At 40.7% G+C, this 9,960-nt stretch overlaps 1 protein-coding gene across 8 annotated transcripts in view; it reads left to right on the top strand.

Moving 5' to 3' along the window:
* RBMS2 (RNA binding motif single stranded interacting protein 2) overlaps positions 1 to 9,960 on the top strand; it is a 90,840-nt gene that overhangs the window by 53,032 nt on the left and 27,848 nt on the right. The gene's annotated exons all lie outside the window — the stretch shown is intronic.

Genomic DNA, 9,960 nt, shown 5'->3' with positions numbered 1-9,960 from the left:
ATTATTAACCGTTTCTTGTGAATCTTTCTGGACGTATTTTATGTATATTATATCAGACTTTGAAAAATTATATCTGCAGTTCTTTGTGACTTGTAAAAAGCAGACTAGAGGGACTTCCCTGGCGGTCCAGTGGTTAAAGACTCCACGCTTCCAGTGGAGGGGATGCGGGTTCGATCCCTGGTTGGGGAACTAAGATCCCACATGCCCTGTGGCGTGACCAAAAAAAGGCAGGCTAGAATAAGGATTAAACTTTATATACCTAACGTAATGCTAGGTGGTTGCATGTATACATTTTATTTTGATCTGAAAATAGACTAGGCATATATACCTTCCATATTCTTTGGTTAGGTTACTTTCTTCAGGTGTGTAGTATTGCCAGTGTTTATTGTTTGGTGAATCAAAAATATTTCTATAATGGTCACAGGAGCAGAATCTTTTCATGACTTTGAGATTTTAGGCCTTGATAAAACCAGATCCCTAATCTACCAATCTGGGAATTCTTTGTATAGGTAGTATAAGGGTGAAGAAGAGGAGTGCTGGTGTTTCCTCACTTCCTATGAGTTTGTGATCTCTGTATTTCTGACCACAATAAAATTGTGTCAGATGATGAAAATAGGGTAAATGACAAGGTAGGGCAAAATAAACTGTAGGCAGGCATTATCTTTTCCTATATATTTTCTCTATCTGAGGCAACTTGATTGTGGAAGAGAGGCACATATACTTCTCTGCAAACTCTGAAGCTCCAATGATGCCGTTATTCTTTTTCACTTTGCAACTCCTTCTCAGGCCATACGATGATCCACCAGCTAGGCTGAATAGTGGAGGGGTTGTGTAATTCAGAGTAGCACTCCATGGGGGCTCAGTTGTATCCTACCCGTGTTCTCCACAAGCAGTTGGTGGTCATGTTCAGACTTAAGCTACTTAACCTTCAAAGATCCTTTTTCTGTCCTGAGAATTAATTAAACTTTTTGCTTTATGGTTCCTGGTACATATGAGATATTGCTGACATGTACCCACAAACTGGTGGCATAGTTGGTTATTCCTTGGGATAGAGGCATGGGATTGTGCTGCCTAAAAACACTGTGCCTAAAAGGGCTCTGCCCCCCAATAGAATTGCCCATATATTTCAATTGAGGGCTCTTGCTCTAGTAAGTCTATGTAAGCACCAGTCTTATGTAGGTTTTCCTCTAATTTATTTGGTTCACAATTCAAATGCCTTTGTTCCTTAAATGTTCTACTTTGACTAGACATTACCTATGGCCAGGGAACTTAGAACTGTTTTCTTTCCAGAAGGGAGAGAAAGGATGTAGGGTCATGGAAAGGACTGCTTTACATGTTTACTCAGCTGGTTGACTTGGTTTGGATACTGTCAGTATTAAGGTTTCCATTACTTGGTTCTGCTTAACAAAAAGTGAAGCAACATAACAGAGGGAATGTTGAAATAAAACTGAACCTCAGTTTCTGAGTTTTAGAAGGGAAATAACACATCACCTGCTCTACTTCACAAAGTTGTCTGGAAGATGATATGAAATCATAAAGTTAAATCAACAGTTTAACTTAAGATACTGTTAAATTGTTGGACGAAAAGAATTCTGCATCAAACTGTGCCTTGAGGATTTTTGCCCAGTGAGGAGGTTCTTTATCCAATCTTAAAGAAAGCAGAGTTTCTCAAGAGTTTCTGGTACATATCCTCTTTTGTTTTTTGGTTTTTTTTTTGCGGTACGCGGGCCTCTCACTGTTGTGGCCTCTCCCGTTGCGGAGCACAGGCTCCGGACGCGCAGGCTCAGCGGCCATGGCTCACGGGCCCAGCCACTCCGCAGCATGTGGAGTCTTCCTGGACCAGGGCACGAACCTGTGTCCCCTGCATCAGCAGGCAGAAGCTCAACCACTGCGCCACCAGGGAAGCCCTGGTACATATCCTCTTGCACCTGAATCTTTAAGGTAGAATGGTTTGTTCATTGTTTAGGGTCCTAAAAGGAAACAGATGCATACCCAAACGGAGTAATTTGAGAAAGATTTAATAAAGGGACTATTTACAAAGGGACTTAGGGAAACCAGTGAGAGGGAGTAGAGTACCCTATGGCCAGCAATTACAGAGCCTACGTACTCTATATCTAAAAGGTCAAAGAACTGAGAGAGATTACCGGAATCTAAGAGTGTATGGAGAGAACTATGGGCTTCAGTAGAGGTATGCAGCCAAATCACGGTATTCTGGCAGGGAAAGGAGCTAGGAAAAGAAATACTCTGGTCTCATTCTCCTCCTGCCCTTTGATATCCTACTGGTATATATCTGGTTAGCCAAACCCAACTGGAAGCCAGAGGGCAAGGGAGCCTGTTCATACACTCTATATGGTCAGCTTCCAAGGCATAAAGCAAGGTGGACGAGAGTGGCTAGTGCATCTGGAAGGGTGAATGGATTCTTGAGCAATGTGTTTGGCTGTATGCTTAACTGAGGATTCTTTAGTTATTTTGACTTAGGGTTTAAAAACATCAATTTTATACTTGAGAACTAGTTTGAGTATCACCTGGTATGAATGTAAAAACTCCCTCTGGTATTAAAGGGATGTAGACAACAGATTGCTACTGTAGTGGTAAGAGCCATGAAAGAGTAGGGGGGAGGAGATGAGGAGCTGGAGATGGTGTCAGGTTTACTTGAGCTAAGAGGAAGTAGTAGAAGTGCTGAGAGTCAGCTTTGAAAACCAGGTATGGGGGCTTGCCTGGTGGTCCAGGGGTTAAGACCCTGAGCTCCCACTGCAGGGGGCCCCGGTTCAATCCTGGTCAGGGAACTAAGATCCCGCATGCCATACCGCGTGGCCTAAATAAATAAATAAATAAAATAAAACCAGGTATGGTGGGCAGATCCGTGGTATGGGTTCTCTGGCTCAGGTGCTGCGTATTCCAGAGATAACTTTCTGTTTTTGTTTTGTTTTTAATGTTATATTTTTTTTCAGGGAGGAGGATTACAGAAAATATTCCTTTCTTGCTCTGATATGATTTAATGTCTAATTCATATTTCCACTTGAATTTCAATAAAATTTATTAATCTTATGAATTTTCTGTCTGGAAATGAAGTAGGGTGATGCCAACCTAGGCTGAATCCTGTGCTAGGTCATACTAGCCTGTGATAGCCTAACATATCAAGAAGTTTTCAATGGTTGGAATGTCCTCTTCTCGCTACCCATCTCTATCAAATTTTTATAACAGCTTTATTGAGATATAATTCACATACTATACAATTCACCCATTTAAAGAGTACAGTTCAGTGGCGTTTGTATATTCACAGAGTCCTGCAACCATTACCATACTTTTAGGACATTTTCATTACCCACCCCCCAAAGAAACTCTGCCCACTTAGCTATCACTTCCCAGTTCTTTCATTATCCCCCTCTCCCAGCCATAGGTAATCACTAATCTACTTCCTGTTTCTAAAGACTTGCCTATTATACACATTTCATATAAATGGAATTATGTAATCAGTGGTCCTTTGTGACTGCCTTCTTTCACTTAGCATATTTTCAAGGTTCATATTATAGCATGTATCTGTACTTCTTTCCTTCTTATGACTGAATAATAAACTCATGTATAGATATACCACATTTTATGTATCCATTTATCAGTTGGTAGACATTTGTGTTGTTTCCACTTTGGGCTATTATAATGCTGCTGCGAAATTCGTGTACAGGTTTTGTGCAGACATATGTTTTCAGTTCTCTTGGGTACATACCTAGGAGTGGAATTGCTGAGTCATGTGATAACTCTGTGTTGAACCATTTTAGGAGCTGCCAAACTGTCTTCCAAAGCAGCTGCATCATTTTACATTCCCACCAGTAGTGTACAAGGGTTCCAGTTTCTTCACAGCCTCACCAACACTTGTTCTTTTAGCTGTCAAAGTTACTTTTGAGTAAAGTCATAGTCTTTTTATTACAGCCATCCTAGTGGATATGAAGTGGTATCTCATTATGATTTTTTTAAATAAATTTATTTATTTTATTTATTTATTTTTGGCTACATTGGGTCTTCCTTGCTGTGCATGGGCTTTCTCTAGTTGCAGTGAGCGGGGGCTACTCTTCCTTGAGGTGTGTATGCTTCTCATTGCGGTGGCTTCTCTTTGTTGAGGAGCATGGGCTCTGGTCGTGTGGGCTTCAGTAGTTGTAGCACGCGGACTCAGTAGTTGTGGCTCGCTGGCTCTAGAGCTCAGGCTCAGTAGTTATGGTGCATGGGCTTAGTTGCTCCGCAGCATGTGGGATCTTCCGGGACCAGGGATCGAATCCATGTCCCCTGCATTGGCAGACGGATTCTTAACCACTGAGCCACCAGGGAAGTCCCTCTCCTTATGATTTTGATTTGCATTTCCCTATGGCTCCCTATTAAAGGTTTAATATCCTACTCATCCTTCAAGGTACAACCCAAACATCTTACTTGAGAAACTTTTCCCTCAGGAATTGTTTCTTCTTTCATGTTCTTATACCATTTTGCTTGGATCCCTATTAGCACACATATTTTTTTCTGCTAGTTATCTAGATTGTACGCTCTGGTTTGTGAAGTACTTAATGGCTTCTTGTGAGTGTGTGTTTAAATTTATTATGAAATATTTCACTTACACTCTTACTCATCTGTGAGTCCCCACTGCATCAAGCAGGGCTTGGACATATTTGCATTCAGATATTTATTGAATGATTCAAATAATGCAAAGGGTCTCATGAGTGAATATTAGGAGGTCTGTTACTTTGCAGGGAAAGTGGACTTTCTCTTATTAGGAGACATTATGACAGAACTCAGAAAATAATGTATTTTTAGACAAAAATGTTCAGATGTGTTATATGTCCCAGAGACCACTGGCTTTAGGAACTTGTCTTGTGGATCATCAATATCCAGGTTGTAATAGGAATTTTGATGTCAGGCCACTGGATTGTGTATCTGTGAGACTTTCTTAGGCGTTTATTAAGATGATACACAATTAGCAAATCCCCTAAGTTTATTTTACTCCTTTTAGCAAATATCCATGCTTATACTCTATGCCAGGAACTTCACTGGGCACTAGACATGGGATGGAGTTTTCTCCTGCTCTGGTGACAGTAAGAGTTAAGGGCTTAGGATGGGGATAACTTTGATAGCAAATGAATGGATACAGGGTTTGTGAATTTTATTAAACCAGGCAAAATGAACACTTGATCAGAGAACCGTATTTTCAGAATAAAGACAGTGTTTCAGTTACATTAGTTTTTAAGTAGCTCATCTGACTAGATCATTCTTTTAAAGATCTGATGAAAACTTAGTGATTGGGAAGTAGGCCTTGTATCACTTCTACCATTATGATCTCTTGCAAGAGAGCAAAAGGAAGAATGCCCTCTTGTCTCCTAGTTTCGTGTAACTCAGCAAGACAGGAAACATAAAGTTCCTTGCTACAGGAAGACGGGAGTTTGATTTTTCTTTTTCTGGATGAAGATGAAGGAGTTATATATTTCTCTATCCCCATACTATAAGCCCTTCCCCGGATTATTATCCCAGAGATTCTTATGGGATATTTTATAGGACAGTTCTCTAACCATCCTTCAAATACCACCCCACCAATCTTTAGGAAATTAAAGTCTCTTCAGTATTTTATCTAAAAGGCCTCAGCCCTAGACAGTAAAAGAAGAACAAAACATAAGGAATCGTTTTATAATCTAGACATAAGTAACTTTCTGAGGAGGTCAGAGAGAGGTAGTTCTGAAGATGGTCAGGGCCTGCTTACTAAGTAGTTATCTCGCTGCCTGCCTCATAGGCTCAAATCTCTTCATGTGCTTTACATAAAAACATCTCTCCAGAGTTTTCCTGGATCCTTAAGAACTTCTGGGGGGTGGGGGGACTTCCCTGGCAGCGCAGTGGTTAAGAATCCGCCTGCCAGTGTAGGGAACACGGGTTTGAGCCCTGGTCCAGGAAGATCCCACATGCTGTGGAGCAGCTAAGCCTGTGTGCCGCAACTACTGAGCCTGCGCTCTAGAGCCCGCGAGCCGCAACTACTGAGTCCATGTGCCACAGCTACTGAAGCCTACACACCTAGAGCCCATGCTCTGCAACAAGAGAAGCCACTGCAATGAGAAGCCCACACCGCAATGAAGAGTAGCCCCCGCTCGCTGCAACTAGAGAAAGCCCACGTGCAGCAACGAAGACCCAATGCAGCCAATAAATAAATAAATAAAAATTAAAAAAAAAAAAAGAACTGCTGGGGAAGCATCAAGTCTCTGCAGACAAATAACAGCTCAACTTGGGTGAGTTATCCATATTCTGCAAAGGAAGGAGAATTTTGTCCTTTAATTATAGAAGAACTCCATTTTTTAAAAGACTCCAAATTTTAAAATAATAACGGTTACTGACAGTTTATACTTGCTGTATGCCAAACACCATGTTAAGTACTTTATATCCATTAACTCATTTGTCCTACCTTTCTTTGCCTTCTTTCAGCTTTTATGTATGGCTGTTTACTATGCAAGGGGAGTGGCCCTTCTAGGAAACAGCCAAGTCCTCTCCCTGCTAGTGTTCTCACACACCTTTTATTGATAGATTCTAGTCTCCAACCAACCTCAAATTTGGTGTTCCCTAGCGTTTGCATTCAATCAATTCGTCTTTGCAATCCAGTGTTCCCTGTTCTGCCTTGGTAACGCATTGCCCATAGGCATCTGGGTTTCACTGGAAGATCCAAAGCCAAAAAGTCCTTGCCCTGAGATTGCTTCCCACCTTTAGCTATCATAACTGAGTTTACTCCACTTCCCAGAGAAGTAGTGCAATACTAGAACTTTCTAAAAGCATTAATACCGCCTTCATAAGCCTATATTTCTAAGGTGGTGGGTTAACTTTTAGCTAAGAAATCAAACTTCCAGGCTCCTCCATGCTAACTACCAGGCTTTTCACGCCTTCCCTGCATAGTATTTTAAAGGTATTTAAATGTTTACTAACTGAATAAATTAACCAGTATTTATTCTAAAAGTATTCAGCATATATCCATCAAGCAGATAACTTCAAATTCTGCCAGTCTGAATTTAACTTCTATACTTTTTCCTGACCTCCCTTCATGTCTAATATCTCCTAACTAGTCTTACCACCTCTGGTCTTCTACCCCTCCGAACCAGCTGGGATAATGCACCTAGTGATAACTTTCTCAGATATATGTTATCATGTCATTTCTCAGCTTATAAACCTGTTCATGTTTCCCAGTCAGAATTAAATCTCCTTCATGAGAAGACTCATACCTAGGGACTTCCCTAGTGGTCCAGTGGTTAAGAATCCACCTTGCAATGCAGGGGACGGGGTTTGATCCCAGTCAGGGAGCTAAGATCACACATGCCGCAGGGCAGCTAAGCCCCCATGCTGCAACTACAGAGCCCTCGAGCTCTGGAACCCGCCCACCAGAACTAGAGAGAAGCCCACGCGCCACTATTAGAGAAGTCCGAGCGCCGCAAGGAAGAGCCCACGTGCTGCAGCTAAGACCCGATGCAGCCAAATAAATGAATAAATATTTTGTAAAAAAAGAAGACTCATACCTACCTTTTCTACTCGATAACTTTACATATTTCTTTGCTACGTGATAATATGCTACCATCCTTTATTTCTAAAGGCAAATCTAATACCATCCCAGGTGTCTAAGATTCTAGGACAAATATGAGGGCCTTGTTTTAAACAGTTCAAATCTTGCTCTTCATTTTTAGCTTAGACTCGGACAGAGAACCAGTGGCCTCAGAGAACCATTACAGACCAACAGGAGTCAAGAGAGACAATACTGCCCCACCCTTCTCTCGCCCAGTAAGAATATCTCAGTCCTCTGGACTCTCATATATACTGCCCTGTTCTCTTTTATGTACATAGGTAAACAAGGATCATTAGTTTACATTAGTTATTATTGTCTCTCCAAATAGTTTCTTTCGGGAAGCCAGATAAGCTTTACTTAGAGGCTTTCTTGACCTTTTTTACTGAATTCTCTTGAAAAGAGAATATTTTTCTATTTTTTCTCTTTGGAGACTATATAGTAGTTTCAGAAGCTGTTTGGGAATAGCAAAAGAGAAAAGTTTTGGGTTTTTATTTTCTGAACTACATCTTTTTTTCTAGGAATTTTTCTGGCCTTGCAGCAAGTTTATCATTGACTAAGACATATTTTTAGATTATAACTAAGACATTAGTGTTAAAACCAAGGTTATAACCGTGGTAGTAAACCAAAAGCTTCTTTTCAATTTATTTCTTTCCTCAGTTACCCTTGTGTTCTTATTTGGACAGTCGTAGCATCATTGATAACTTCCTCTTAGGAATATTCTCTCACATTAGGAAAGGGGATAGATGAACTCTAGCTGAGGCAGGTGATCTCATCTGCCAGTGCTTGGCACATGATATGATGCTGCTAGAGTTGCTTCTGCTATCATTGTTACTGTTGGCATCATCATCACCCACAGGCCTAGAATCTCTTATTTATTTATTTATTTATTTATTTAGGGGCGGGGTGGGGGTGTGGCACACTGTGCGGCTCACAGTATCTTAGTTCCCAAAACCAGGGACTGAACCCAGGCCCCAGCAGTGGAAACGCCGAGTCCTAACCACTGGACCACCAGGGAATTCCCTAGACTCTCATATTAGAAGCAGCTTGGCTTTCTCAGCTAAGGATCAATAATGGCAATTCCTTAGAGATGAGGAAAGGCATATCTTAGTGAATGATCTCCAGCAGTGATCTTATTCTGAACTCAGGAACAGCCATGATTAGAATATAGTTGATAATCTTCTTGGCCTCTACTTTATTTATTTATTTTTTTAATATTTATTTATTTATTTGGCTGCGCCCAGTCTTAGTTGTGGCATGTGGGATCTTTGTTGCTGCATGCGGGATCTTTAGTTGTGACGTGTGAACTCTTAGTTTCGGGATGTGGGATCTAGTTCCCTGACTGGGGATTGAACCCGGGCCCCCTGCATTGGGAGCATAGAGTCTTACCCACTGGACCACAAGGGAAGTCCCTTCTTGCCTCTACTTTAAATCAGATGGTGCACTTACAACAGTAGTGATAATGGAGGGGGCCTAGACCACTAGTATTTGATTATTATTACATGTCTACTAATTCAGTGGAGATTTCAACATCATTCTTAAAGTATGTACTGCCATTTCTAGCACTGAATGTATGACTTTTAGGTTTATTTGCCCTGTTTTTGTCTTGTTTTCTGAAAGTTGCTGAAAAACATGCATGTGCCCTACCCTGCACTTGTCGACTATCACTACCACCACAGAGGAATAATTCATATTCTTCTGGCACATGGATTGTTCTATATGGAAAATCCTAGTGTAAGTGCTGGCAAAGAGAGGGGGACAAGGATAGGAAATATAAAGGGTGTATCAAGAGCTACAATAGGTCATGAGGCTTTGGGCCATTCCAGAATGTGGTATTGGGTTTCTTCTTTGCTGCAGTATAGAGCTGAGGAATGAACTGTGTATTTGCAAATGGGTACACATTTGTGATTATGTATAGTGACAGAAATAGGTAGATACTTGCTTCAACATATTTATCTTGAGCAAAGATTTTTATTTTAAAGTTTGCTAAAGATCAGAGGCATGAAATGTAAGAGGCACATTTCACATTAAGATTCTTTGGGGGGAAGATTTCCCCTCTTTGATATTCATGTTTCCCTTTTTCTTCTGTTACCACTCTAATCCCTTACTACTACTACCAAAGAAGAGAGAGAGGGGGAAGACCTGGAGATGCATCTAGTATTTTATAGGGAAGTAATTCCAAACAGATTTACACTACACAGTGCTTTAAGCCAAGGGAGAACTGGAATATGAGTATGATATAGTAAAATGCACTATGTTATAGGTAATTATGCAAATTTAGAGGATTATGAACCACATATATGTATATACACTAGAAGTCTGATTAGAGCATAAGGGTATAAAATATGCCATGAAAGAAATGGATCCATGTTCCAGTCAACCTGGTAATTTTTCTCTTA

This window comes from Stenella coeruleoalba (assembly GCF_951394435.1).
Source record: "Stenella coeruleoalba genome assembly, chromosome: 11".
Lineage (NCBI taxonomy): Eukaryota > Metazoa > Chordata > Mammalia > Artiodactyla > Delphinidae > Stenella > Stenella coeruleoalba.
This window is presented reverse-complemented; position numbering and strand designations above follow the sequence as displayed.